At 48.5% G+C, this 12,645-nt stretch overlaps 1 protein-coding gene across 1 annotated transcript in view; it reads right to left on the bottom strand.

The window, feature by feature from the left end:
* The window catches only part of LOC142574391 (putative oxidoreductase TM_0325), a 144,329-nt gene that overhangs the window by 71,754 nt on the left and 59,930 nt on the right, over positions 1-12,645 (bottom strand). The gene's annotated exons all lie outside the window — the stretch shown is intronic.

The raw sequence follows: 12,645 nt of genomic DNA on the forward strand, positions 1-12,645 counted from the left end.
TCCCGGTGGAAGGTAAGATGGCTTAATTTGACTTGTTGTCTTGATTGCCTCCATGCAGCCTGAAATTCCAGGTGCTCTATTGTCGGACGGCGCCGCAGTGGACGTGACTGCACCACGTGCTTCTAGGGATACGTCTGCGTCTATAGAAGTTGAGGTTTCATGTGTGAGCGAAACGATTCTGTGAAGCATGTGCTGCGGAATCGGCTTCAGAGAAGTATCGCGCGACTTGAAACCAGGAGGTGGGTCGCATGTACAAGACGCAGTGAACGCATCTGATTCATTAGCGATGGCAACAGTACGATAACTGGATAAGGATTGAGACTGACTCCAACCAAGTAAACAAATAATAAGTTATTTGGTTGGAGTCAGTCTCAAGTCCTAATCAATTTCGCAACCAGACAGGCAATTCTGTCAAAATATTTAGCTTCGATAACTGGATAAGGACGCACATATCGGTGACTGATGGAAACTTGATGGGAGGTTCGTATAGGAGGCGCGTCAACAGTGTGGATTGGATGAGTGACGACGTGGGTTCGACCTAGCGGGCGATTGCCAAAATCAAAGGTGTCTTCATACAACATCAGAATGCGGCGAAGGGCGTCAGCGTAGGCAGGTCGTAGATCAGTAGCTATCATTGGCGTAAACTTGCCGCTACGTGATGTAGGAGAGGCTGAAGCTGCAGCAGTGTCGAACCGTGGTTCGGGCGTAAGAGCAGCTACTCCACAGTCTTCCAAAGGGGACAACACAGCGAGAGATACACCTTCAGGACGCCATTTGCAGACACGAACTAAAGTTTAGAGGAAGAAGCCACGCTCCTTCAAGGAAAGCGATTTGGATATCGTTTAGAGAACGGTATGTTGATATACTTTATCCATTGTGCCTGGTGAAATAATAGTAGGCATGCGATTTTGTTTCGTCTCTTTGGGAGGATCACTACAAGAGATAGTTGTCGACGGTCTAGTAATACGTGGCTTTGGTTGGCTCTCATGAACATAACTACGTGAAGACTGGATGAATGTAGCGACCCAGTTCATATGTTTCCAGCTGGTGGATAATAGAGGGACCTGCAACGTATACTAGAAATCAACTGATAATCTCTTTGATTTTCTCCCTCGATTCGCTGTTTTCAAAGGTATGCGTGAGTTAGAACCAAACTGCCTCACCGGTGACGTAGGCATTGAAGTTGGCGAACATATCCCGTTCTGAACATGATGCAGCAGATGCGTAGAGCTCGAAGAAGCGAAACCAGTCTTTCACGGCCCCATCTTCTGCTGATCCGGTGTACTTGGGCATTTCCAAGGCTGGCGATAATGCGGGCATGATGCTGGTCGGGTTTCGGTGGTGGAGCTGTGCACTCTAGGTTCACGGTATCGTGTTGAGTACTTCCAAGTTGATGTGCGGCTGATGAGGTGGCTGCCAGGTCGCTATCCTGTCGACTTGTGTGATGCGAGCAGGAGGTTGCGACGGAGATAAAGATGGTCGCCCGAGCACTGCTTTCTTCTTCGTCTTCCTCTCCTTTCAAACACCGGCATGCTGCCCTCCGTTATATATATACATATATATCGATATATATATATATATATATATATATATATATATATATATATATAAACGAGAAGAAAGGTGGTTAACCAAGGGGCCCGATTTTATTAGTCATGACATGAGTAGCCAACACAATTGGTAGAGCATCGCACGCGAAATGCGAAGGTTGTGGGTTCGGTTCCCACCTGCGGCAAGTTGCTTTTCATCCACTTTAATTTCCATTAATTTGTCGTTTATTTATTCCATTGATTACACACAAGTAATTTCCCCTATGTTGTCCTTGGTGTCAGTGTTTGTTGGCTACTCATGTTATGACTATATATATATATATATATATATATATATATATATATATATATATATATATATATATATATATATATATATATATATATATAATTTTTTACGGGGACTCAATATATGTATTTACAATATATACAGTTACAAGATTGTAGCGTAGTAGCCAAGGTAACGCCATCTACCGATCCTCCAGTCACTTCAAACTCCTCTTCACCTCCAAACGCCCTTTTGCCCCAGCGGCAGGAACTCAAACGTGACATTACCCTAAGCGGCAGAAGCATCGTCTCGATGCCTCCTATGATGTCGAAGCACCGTGCGAGTTATAGGGCTTTAGTCGCGAAACATGCAAGCTATCACTTCTTTGTGGAGCTCAAGACGTCGAAGTCATAGGTGATATCTCATATATGAGAGGCTGGTTACTTAGCGAAGAACTCGGTATGGCCCAACATATGGCGACAGTACTTCTTCTCAAAGGCGGACGCGACGGCAGGGTAACCAAAGCAGTGTAAGTGAGCCAGGGCTGAAATGAGCGTCCCGACGCCGACTGTCGTAACGGTGCTTTTGGTTAGTCTCATACGCCAGAAGGCTGTCACGTGCAATGCGATGTGCTGTGGCCGCGCCAACAATGGCGTCGTGAGCATAGGACGGGGTAGTGTTGGCATTGGAGGGGAGTAGCGAGTCAAGAGGCAGGAGTCGGTCACGGCCATATAGTAGATAGAACGGAGAATAACCAGTAATATTGTGACGCAACGAATTGTATGCAAACGTCACGAAGGGTAAGGTGCAGTCCCAATCCAGGTGATAATCAGACACCTATATGGAGAGAATGTCCGTGAGTGTACGGTTGAGGCGCTCGGTAAGTCCTTTTCTCTAGGTGTGGTAAGCCGTCGTGAACTTGTGGGACGTGGAGCAAGAGCGAAGAGGGTGGTCGACATCTTTAGAAAGAAAACAGCGGCCTCTATCAGTGAGTAGCCGACATGGGGCACCATGATGTAGGATCACTTCATGAAGGAGAAAATCAGTCACATCAGTTGCGCCGCTCGTAGGGAGGGCCCGCGTTATGGCATAATGCGGGGTACAGTGCGTCGCAACGGCCACCCACTTGTTGCCCGAGGATGAAGTTGGAACTGGGCCAAGGAGGTTCATGCCGACGTGAAAAAATGGCTTACTGGGGATATTTATAGGCTGAAGGTGCACAATGGGGAGAAAATGGAAGCTTCTTGCGGCGTTGTGAAAGTTCGCAGGCAGCGACGTAGCTTCGAAGAGAGCGATATAGTCCAGGCCACAAAAATTGCCTGCGCACACGGTCGTAGGTACGGGACACACCCAAATGGCCAGCGATGGGCATATGGTATAAGTGCGGGAGAATTGTCGAGCGCAGATGCTAGGAAACGACGAGAAGCCGTTCAGCACCATGTGGATTCATATTGCGTCGGTATAAGGTCCCGTCCTGGAGAGCAAACATACGGAGGGAAACGTCCTGTTGTTCCCAGGTAAGGCTTTCGAAGATGGATCACGGATATGAATCACGACGCTAATCGTCGGCGATGCGTGAGAAGTCAGCGATCGACAAAACGCAGGTTTCTGTATTGGTTTCGGTGCAGTCAAGAGGGTCGACAGGATAGTGGGGCTGGCAGTCAGCGTCCTTATGTAGCCACCCCGATTTGTAGGACACGGGAAAGGTGTACTCTTGCACGCGTAAAGCCCAGCGGCCAAGACGGCCTGTCGGGTCTTTGAGTGAGAACAGCCAACATAGGGCACGATAATCTGCACGACCGTGAAATGTTAACCGAACAGGTAAGAGCGGAACTTAGCAATGGAACAAACAAGGGCCAAACTTTCACGTTCTATTATGGAGTAGTTGCGCCCTGGTGCTTAAAGAATACGGCTAGCGTACGCGATCACGCAATTGGTATCCCGCTGTCGTTGGGACAAGATAGCGCCAATGCCATGGCCGCTAGCATCAGGGCGAACTTCTGTATAGGCATGCAAATGAAAATGACCCAACTTGGGTGGAATGCTACGGTGATCGATAAGCGTTGAAAATGCTGCAGCCCGGTCAGGTCCCCAACGAAAAGTGGCGCCCTTTTTGAGGAGGTTTGTGAGAGGACGAGCGATTTCGGCAAAGTTCTGAATAAATCGCCGAAAATAGGAACACAGCCCTAGGAAACTTCGGACAACGGTAGAAGAACGCGGAAGTGGAAACTCCCCAACGGCACGAACTTTATCAGCATCAGGCTGGACGCCAGCAGTGTCAAACAAGTGACCAAGTACTTGTATTTAGCGGTGGACGAAATGACATTTTGCAGAATTAAGTTGTAGGCCACCTCGTCGACAAACAGCAAGGATAGCTAGCTGATGGTCGGTGGAGCTGGCTCTCAAACCTCGGTGAAAAAACAACGACGTCAAGGTAGCAGAGGCATGTAGTCCATTTGAATCCGCGCAGAAAATCAATTATGCGCTCGAATGTAGCAGGGGCATTGCACAGTCTCAAAGGCATCACTTTAAACTGGTAGAGACTATCTTCAGTGACGAAGGCGGTCTTTTCACGATCTCGCTCATCCACTGTGATTTGCCAGTAGCCAGAGCGCAAATCAATTGACGAAAAATAACTGACACCGTGTACGCTGTCCAGCGCATCATCAATACGCGCAAGCAGATACAGTCATTTTCGGTGATCTCATTGAGGTGACGGTAATCGATACAAGATCGCCAGGTATTGTCCTTTTTTTTAACTAAAACGACAGGTGACGCCCACCGACTGCAGGAAAACTCGATAGAATCTTTGGAGGGCATTTTGTCCGCATCAGTTCGGATCACCTGGCGTTCAGCCGCAGGTACACAGTAGGGCCTCCGGTGTATAGGAGGCGCGTCACCAGTGTGGATTGGGTGGGTGACGACACGAGTTTGACCTAGCGGGTGATTGCCAAAATCAAAGATGTCTTTACAGGACATCAGACTGCGGCGAAGGGCGTCGGCGTAAGCAGGTCGTAGATCAGTAGCTAACACTGGCGTAAACTTGTTGCGTGAAGTATGAGGGGCAGAAGCTGCAGAAGTGTCCAATAGTGGTTCGGGCGCAAGAACAACTACTCCACAGCCTTCCAAAGGGGACATCACAGCGAGATATACACCATCAGGAAGCACTTGCAGACAGGAACTAAAGTTCGGAGGAGGAAGCCAGGCTCGAGTGTAGACAAGAGTTACAATTGAGCTTGGTAGTGCTGCTTGACATGCCAGGAGGACGTCGAAAAATGGGGACACCACGTAAGGACCATCTCGAAGTGGTGGAGAAGGTGACATAAGGATGTAACTCGCAGCATCAGGTTGCAGTCGAACAAATTCAGTAGAACGAAGTCGGGACTTGTGGTCGTTGGTCGTGTCGGCAAAGTAATGGAGCAGTTCGAGACAAAGGGCACCTGCTGCAGAGTGAAGAAGTGCTGAATGGGTCGTCAAAGTCTATTCCAGGAATCACTTCGTGGGGACACTTGGTCAGTGCAGTGAGCAGGACTAACACTGGACTGCTGGCAATGGTAACACGGACGGCACACATTCCAGTCGCGGCTGTTGTACTACCACTAGCTACTCAACGGCAGGCAACTCGGCAGGTGCCAAGAATTTACGGAGAGAGCTACGGAGATCTGATCACATAACCGACACCTGAGCGCAAGTATTGATGAGGGCTTTAACGGGTACGTCATCAACAAAAATTCCAACAAGGTTCGGTCGAGCAGCGGTGGTCAGCAAAGGTTTCGCCGTACGAGCCGCGAATGCAGCCTCACCTCCGGGGGCTGCATTGCTTAGTTTACCTAGAAGCGGGCCGTGTAGGACGGCGACGAGGGCCGTCGAGGTTTAGGCGAATGGGACTGACGGCGTTGCGGCGAGGGCGAGCAGCTAGTGGTGTTTGCCCGAGAGGGAACGCCGGCGTGGTATCATTGAGGGAGAGGCGAAAGAGGCCGAGGGTCTCGGTCGAAGTGGCGATCAGCATATGGTCGAGGTGATGAGTACCAGCGGCAAAGCAATTTGGCCTGTCATACGGCGTTCGCCGCTCAGAGGGGTTCCGATTTGAATCGGGAACGACTGTCTAGGTGCAGTAGAGGCAATGCCAGGAGCAGTAGGGGTGGGACGTGGGCGGTTGGCAGAGTGGATGTCCATGTTTGCAATTTCTTGGCGGACAACAGCTTGAATGAGCGAGATGGTCGTGTTGTCATGTGTATGGGGGCAGTGAGAACTTCGCGCCCTAGCCTCAATTTCGCGACAGATGACCTGTGTCAAGCTTGGCGCTGTAGGCTGGTATGACGCCTGAGGGTCGTTGCAGGATGAAGTGGCAGCCTTATTCGGAAGTCAGTCGAAGCGTTGAACAATGCGTTTGCTCTTCGCTTGCTCAAAATTCTGTCATTACTTAATGATGGACTCAACCACTGAGCAGTTCCTGCAAACCAGGAGGTTGAACGCATTTTCCGCGATACCCTTGAAGATGTGTCCAACCTTATCGGCGTCCAGCATGTGCGCGTCTGCTTTATGGCAGAGAGCCAGAACGTCTTGAATACACGTGACGTACGAATCGGTTGATGTTTCGACACGACGCGCTAGCTCTTGCTTGGCCTCCACTTGACGTCCCACAGGTTTGCCGAAAGATCGCGTAGCTTTTCCTTGCACGAGTCCCAGCTTCTAATGCCAGCTTCATGCGTCTTGAACGATACCTTCGCGGTTCTTCCGAAGTAAAAGATCACGCTGGCCAGCTAACGCGTGGCATCCCAATTGTGCTTACCGACGTGTTCATACGACGCCAGCCACTCTTCGACGTCGACCTGACCATCACCGATGAAGATTCCCGGTTGACGCATCTGTGTTAGCACTACCTCCGCTGGTGTCTGAGCGGCGGAGGCAGTGTCAGTAGCCATAACAGCGGAACCGATGTAGCTCCCGCTGCGAAGATCCAGGGCTGGCTTGTGGCAAGAGTACTCGGCACCTCCACCAAAATGTTACGGGGAGGAAATACATGTATGTATAATATATGCGGTTACATTGTTGTAGCTCAGTAGCCAGGGTAACGCGAGCTACCGATCCTCGAGACACTTCAACCCCCTAAATATATATATATATATATATATATATATATATATATATATATATATATATATATATATATATATATATATATATATATATATATATATATATATATATATATTTATATATATATATATATATATAAAGTCAGCTTGTGGTACAAAGAGACGCAGAGAAGTATGAGTATCAGCAAGTTGAGATGATCGAAGGTCTTGCGTAAAGACACATCAGGGCGCTATTCGGCAGAGATGTTGAAGAGTTGAATGATGGACAAGAGCTGCAGTTGGTCAGAGCCGCGTTGAGTGGGTGTATGGGGTACCAGGACAGGAAGCCGGCATGCGCGTGCAAACTGCCAGACTTCTAAAACACAGAACATGTGTACTCTTGATGCCGCAGTGCCTAACTGCCAAGGCGGCCTACGCCATCTTTCGGTCTCGGCAGACAGCAGAGGGCACGATTCAATTGTCCTCAACTTTAAAAAATGCTGCTATTATCTTGGGCGGGTTTTGGATCTGTCCGGCAAAGAATTATTGCTTTCCGCCCCGCATCAGGAAGGAGATTCTTTTGTCCTCGGGCATTTCCGGGCAGGCTTCCCGGAATACACGGGTCATCTCTTCGGTAAAGATGCCGATGGTCACAATGGGTAGTTGCACTCGGGCTGCCAGCAGTAGTTCGGCACTCTCTCTTCCAACAACGCTCGGAAACGTCTATAGGAGGTTGTTTCTAAACAGGTCCCACGAACGGTCTACCGTTTCTCAAATCAATTCTTTGGCGGTGTCATCCAAGGAGAAGTACAAATGAGCAGTTTGTGTTCAGAGATCCAGGCGTTGAAGTTTGAAACTCTGTACAATGTCTTCAGCCAGCTTACTGCGGGGTCGGATGAAACTCCACGGCAGATAGTTGGCTCACTGTGTTTTTGCAGTGTGATTATTGCAGGCGATGCTCATTCCGTCACGGTGACAGTTGAGTTTCCTATGCTCTTCATGGTGGTACCGGTTAGAAGCCCGTGCTCCGGGTGCAAATTGTGCAGCCTGAGGCTAGTTCGATGATCCGGGACAGCGTTGGCGCCCTCTTAACTCTTTTGATTAGGCTCTCACTTGGACGAGCCCGTTCGGTACGCGGACGGAAAAAGCGCCTCCACCCAATGTCACATTGTGGTGACTGTGAAGAACGCAGTGACAAAATTGGTAATAACGTGAAAGCAAGTAACACAGGTATCACGACAATAGCGGCGAGCACAGTTGGCGATCATTGAAATCTCATTTGGGAGCAAAGTGCGTCGGCTTTATATATGAGTCGTCGAACGTTCCAGCGTAATCGCTGATGCCCCCTGCCTTCCATAACTCTCCTCCCCACCCCCTTGTCGCGCATACATATTTATAAATAAGAAATCTATACCTATTACATAATTCCATGTCGCGCATACAAATGAATACATAAAGTTCGGCGAGAGTATACAGAACAGAAAGCAATAACGATAGCATTCGAGAAAGTTCCAAATCATGTCGGCGCGTGTTGCATTGAGCAATAATTTTAACTTAGCAGATAAAATTCAGTCCCTGGAAAAAGTATAAATAAGTGCACACGTCAATATGAAGTGGCATTACTTTCGAGGGACAGCTTCGAGGTTTCCGACAACAGACAAGTTGCTATCGTAAGGCTTCAAAAACTATTTAACCGCCTAGTAAGTCAAAAGGGCTACTGCCGATATACGATGACACCACAATGGAATACGTGCGAGCTGGTATCGCCAAAAAGGACTTTGAACTTCTTTCAGATCAAAGCAAGCTATATTACATGACGCATAAAGAAGACGCCCGAGATGAAGCATTCACCACGTACATCGGTACGTCTTTTAGACGCAACCTTGCATGCCAACGAATGCAGGTCTCTCAACGAGTGCCTTGAAAAGGGAGGCAACTTGTATGAAAACCTTGGAAAAGTACTTCTGCGCTTCAGGAAGTACGTAATAGCGGTAATCGTCCATATAGAAAAGGCGCTCTTCTAGATTTCTATGCCGCAGCACAAGATAGACGCCGTTATCTTCTCGTGTTTTGCCGAAGGCAACCTAATGGACACTCAGCTTCAAGAATGAAGGATGACACGTGTCCCTTTTGCAGCTACGTGCGGCCCATTCCTGCTCGCAGCGACCATCCTTTACCATTGGGGAGCGAGCACCTAGGGCCATGGCACAAGGAGCGAACTCACTGGCAGAGTCATCTTACCTAGATGGCCTGGTTATAGGTGCCGACATCGAAGAAGCGGCGCAAGAACTTGGTCAAGGGAAGGAGCTTATGATAAATAAATAAAAAATGGGGTTTGACATGCCCAAACCGCGAATTCATTTTCATGCATGCTGTAGTGGGGGACTCCAAAATAATTTGGAAGACCATGAGTTCTTTAACGTGCACCTAAATCTATGTTCATACGTGTTTTCGCATTTTGCCCCCATACAAATGTGGCCGAGTTGGCTGGTATTCGATCCCACGACGTCGTGCTTAGCAGCCCAAAACCATAGCCACTAAGCAACCACGGCAGTTGAGAAATTATGAAGGCGGCAGGAATTATTAGAAAAAATGGACCATGATTTCACCTAACCTAATGTTCCCCGTGGAGGGCTAGATAGAATCGCACAATAAAAGAAATAATAGTACTACTTGAGAACTTCGTCGAAGGTTTTTGCGTAGTTTGGAACCTGGCAATAGTACATGTTCGTGTTTCTTTAGACAGCCCACTTGTATTCGTGAAAGCCTAGTTAGACACTAAACGGGTTATCTTACAGACGGCGTCGAGAATATTCGATGCACCTGGACTCGTTGCCCGTACATTATCGACATAGGGATATTATTTCAAGAGCAGTGTGCAGGAGGAATGAGATTGGTGGAGACAATGTGCGACTACCTTAGTGAAGAATGGCAAGGCTAGCTCCAACAGCTTCCGCCACTTCAGCATATAATAGTTCCTCGCTTTCTTGATGCAGGAGATAATCTATCCAGCAAGTCGCACGTCTTCGGTGACGCCAGCCCGGTTGCGTGCGGAGATGCGATTTACGCCGTCACGGACGTGCCTGAACGACCCCTGTTGCTTATCGCCAAGTTACGTGCGGCTCCTATTACAATAGCGCCTCTACCGGGTTTGGCACTTTGAGTGCATTGGTTGGCACAGGACTGCTGACCTGCATGAACCGCGCATTTGGTAACGTTCGTCTTCAGTACATCATGCGGAGCGCCTCTATTATTGTATTGTGAATTCAAAAAGACCCCAATATGCAAGCAATTGGGGCCTGATTGCATCACTGAAACAATGCGCGCAACAGAACCATCCCGTTGGAGATACTACACTGCATCGGAAAATGCATTTGATCTGCTGACGCGTGGTGTAGCACTTGACAAAAGGACTTCCAGCTGCAAATGGGGCCGTGGTCCTTACTGGCTAAATGTAGAAATGGAGAAGTACCCTTTACAACAGTTAGCCTCGATGGACGTTGATGACGCTATCAGAAGTGACGCAACAGCAGTTCATGCAGCAACGGCAGCGAAAGGCTTCAGTGCAATCATAGAAATTGAGCGCTTCAGGAAGCTTCAGTGCTAGCGGAGGATCACAGCATGGGTGCTAAGATTTACAGACCGTTGCAGACAGAAAGAAAAAATTGCTCATCTAATGGCGACAGAATTCCTTCGTGCTGAACACTACTGGATTAACTATGTCTTGAAGCACGACTTTTCTACGTAATTCAGCTGCATAGCACGAGGACGACCAATGGAACCCACATCGCTTATCGCCCATCTCCGCCCATTCGTAGACATCGACGACGTTCTCAGAGTCGGCACGAGGTCGTCCCTCATTAATTCACCACAAGGAGTGAAGCACCCAGTAATACTCCCAGCTAATTATTCTTACTGAACTGCGGTAGCCCTCAGAGCTCATCACCAGGTCTTGCATAGTGGAGTGCGCGACACGTTTACCCAGCTGAGAGAGTCGTGCTCAACTGGCCAAGCACGTATAACTGTCAGGATGGTTATACATAGGTGCGACCTGTGCAAATGGTTCGCTACCACCGCAGGAAGTGCTCCAACCATGCATTTACCAAGTATCCGGATAATGACAACAAACCCTCTTGAAGTTACTGGCGTGGGCTTCTCCCGCCCGCTCTTAGCATGGACACAAGGAGGAGATTTCCAGCGATATGTTGCACTTTTCATTTGTGCAGTTTCGCGAGTTCCCTTTTAGCCCGTTTGAAGCAAGACACTTGAGGCATTTCTATTCTGTATGCGGTGTTTTGTCAACCGAAGAAGACTCCCTAGCGCTATCCGGACAATGCACGGATCTTTCAAAAAACCTCAGCAGACCTTAAACGGCTCTTTCACATGTTCGGAAGAAAAGTTGTGAGACTTCTTTGCAACAACGAAATCTGATGGAAACTTATTCTACCGAATGCGCCATGGGTGGGGAGGATGTTAGGAGCGGCATGGTCCGGTCAGTGAAGCTTTCGCTGCGAATTTGTCAGTATCTTATGGTGGTAAACATGACAGAAGGTGCGTTTGAGTTATGAAAGTCTTTGCTGGGCTTCAGCATGAAAGAAAAATATTTCTATCACCAACGAAACGTACTTTAAAGGCAATATAAAACTCTAGTAAGCAACAAACTATGCACAGCAGCATTTATTCAAACTAGTAACTAAAGTCTACACACTATGTGTAGGAAAGTTCAAATTATTTACATTGAGTCGGCTGACATTGCCGCGTAGCCTGATTGTCGCTGTTTCCGACTAAAAGTCTTTAGCCCGCCGGTGCGGCGTGGATAGGATGCCACTGCCTCCGACCTCCAGTGCACGATTTATATTGTGAGAAAGTCAGGATGGTGGGTCGTGCGGATCGTAGTCGCAGAGGCTCTCAGAAACGACGCCGTCAGCCTGTAGCTAAGGTCTCCGGCAGGGTACTCACTGCGCTCACGGGTCGAAGCCGCGGCCGCTTAAGCCCAGCCTCCACTCGACTGAAACCGCCTCCACGCACAATTTGTCCCATCTGGCCTCCAGGTCCTTCTCCTTTCCGTTGTCCCAGAGCGTAGCTGGACTGCTATCACCTGCTACGTGGACTTTCGCACTGTTGGCCACGTAGCTCCACGGGTAATATTCCATATTTCATCTTTCATAAATTCGGTTGTTTTTGTTCGTGCACTTCCTTACTTTCTCACACGCACTTTTTCTTTTCTCGCACCTCCTGCTCGCTTGCTCCCCTGTTTTATCCTTTTCTCTGCTTCTTTTTTACTTCATGACTATAAGACACTCGGCCAAGCTTTGCTCAACTTTGAAATAACTGAGACAATGCTGACAGAGGACGAAGCGGTCATTAGCTCCAGGCATCTCTCTTTCGCTGAGACACAAAGCAGAACCATGGCCTTTGGCGCCCACTCATATATTATTGGACTATTGGTGCACTACGACACAGTTGAACTTAACTGGCCACTCGGGGCGAGCATATGTCATGCGTCGACACGCCTGCCTGACCCCCTTGACAAGTTCTGGAAGCGATGACGAAAGCAATATCTTCTGCAACTCTGATCTGCTCATTTCGCAGCCACGAGAGCGGCCACTCAGGTGAAGGAAGGCGCTGTCGTGAGCATGCATTGTCAAACATGACCCCGAAAACTATAGAAGGTCGCAAAAGTCATGGAGGTTTTCAGGATTTCAGACGGTCATGTGCGCTCCTGCAAGCTGAAGAAACAAGACGGTAT

The sequence above is a fragment of the Dermacentor variabilis genome, chromosome 3, assembly GCF_050947875.1.
Source record: "Dermacentor variabilis isolate Ectoservices chromosome 3, ASM5094787v1, whole genome shotgun sequence".
NCBI lineage: Eukaryota > Metazoa > Arthropoda > Arachnida > Ixodida > Ixodidae > Dermacentor > Dermacentor variabilis.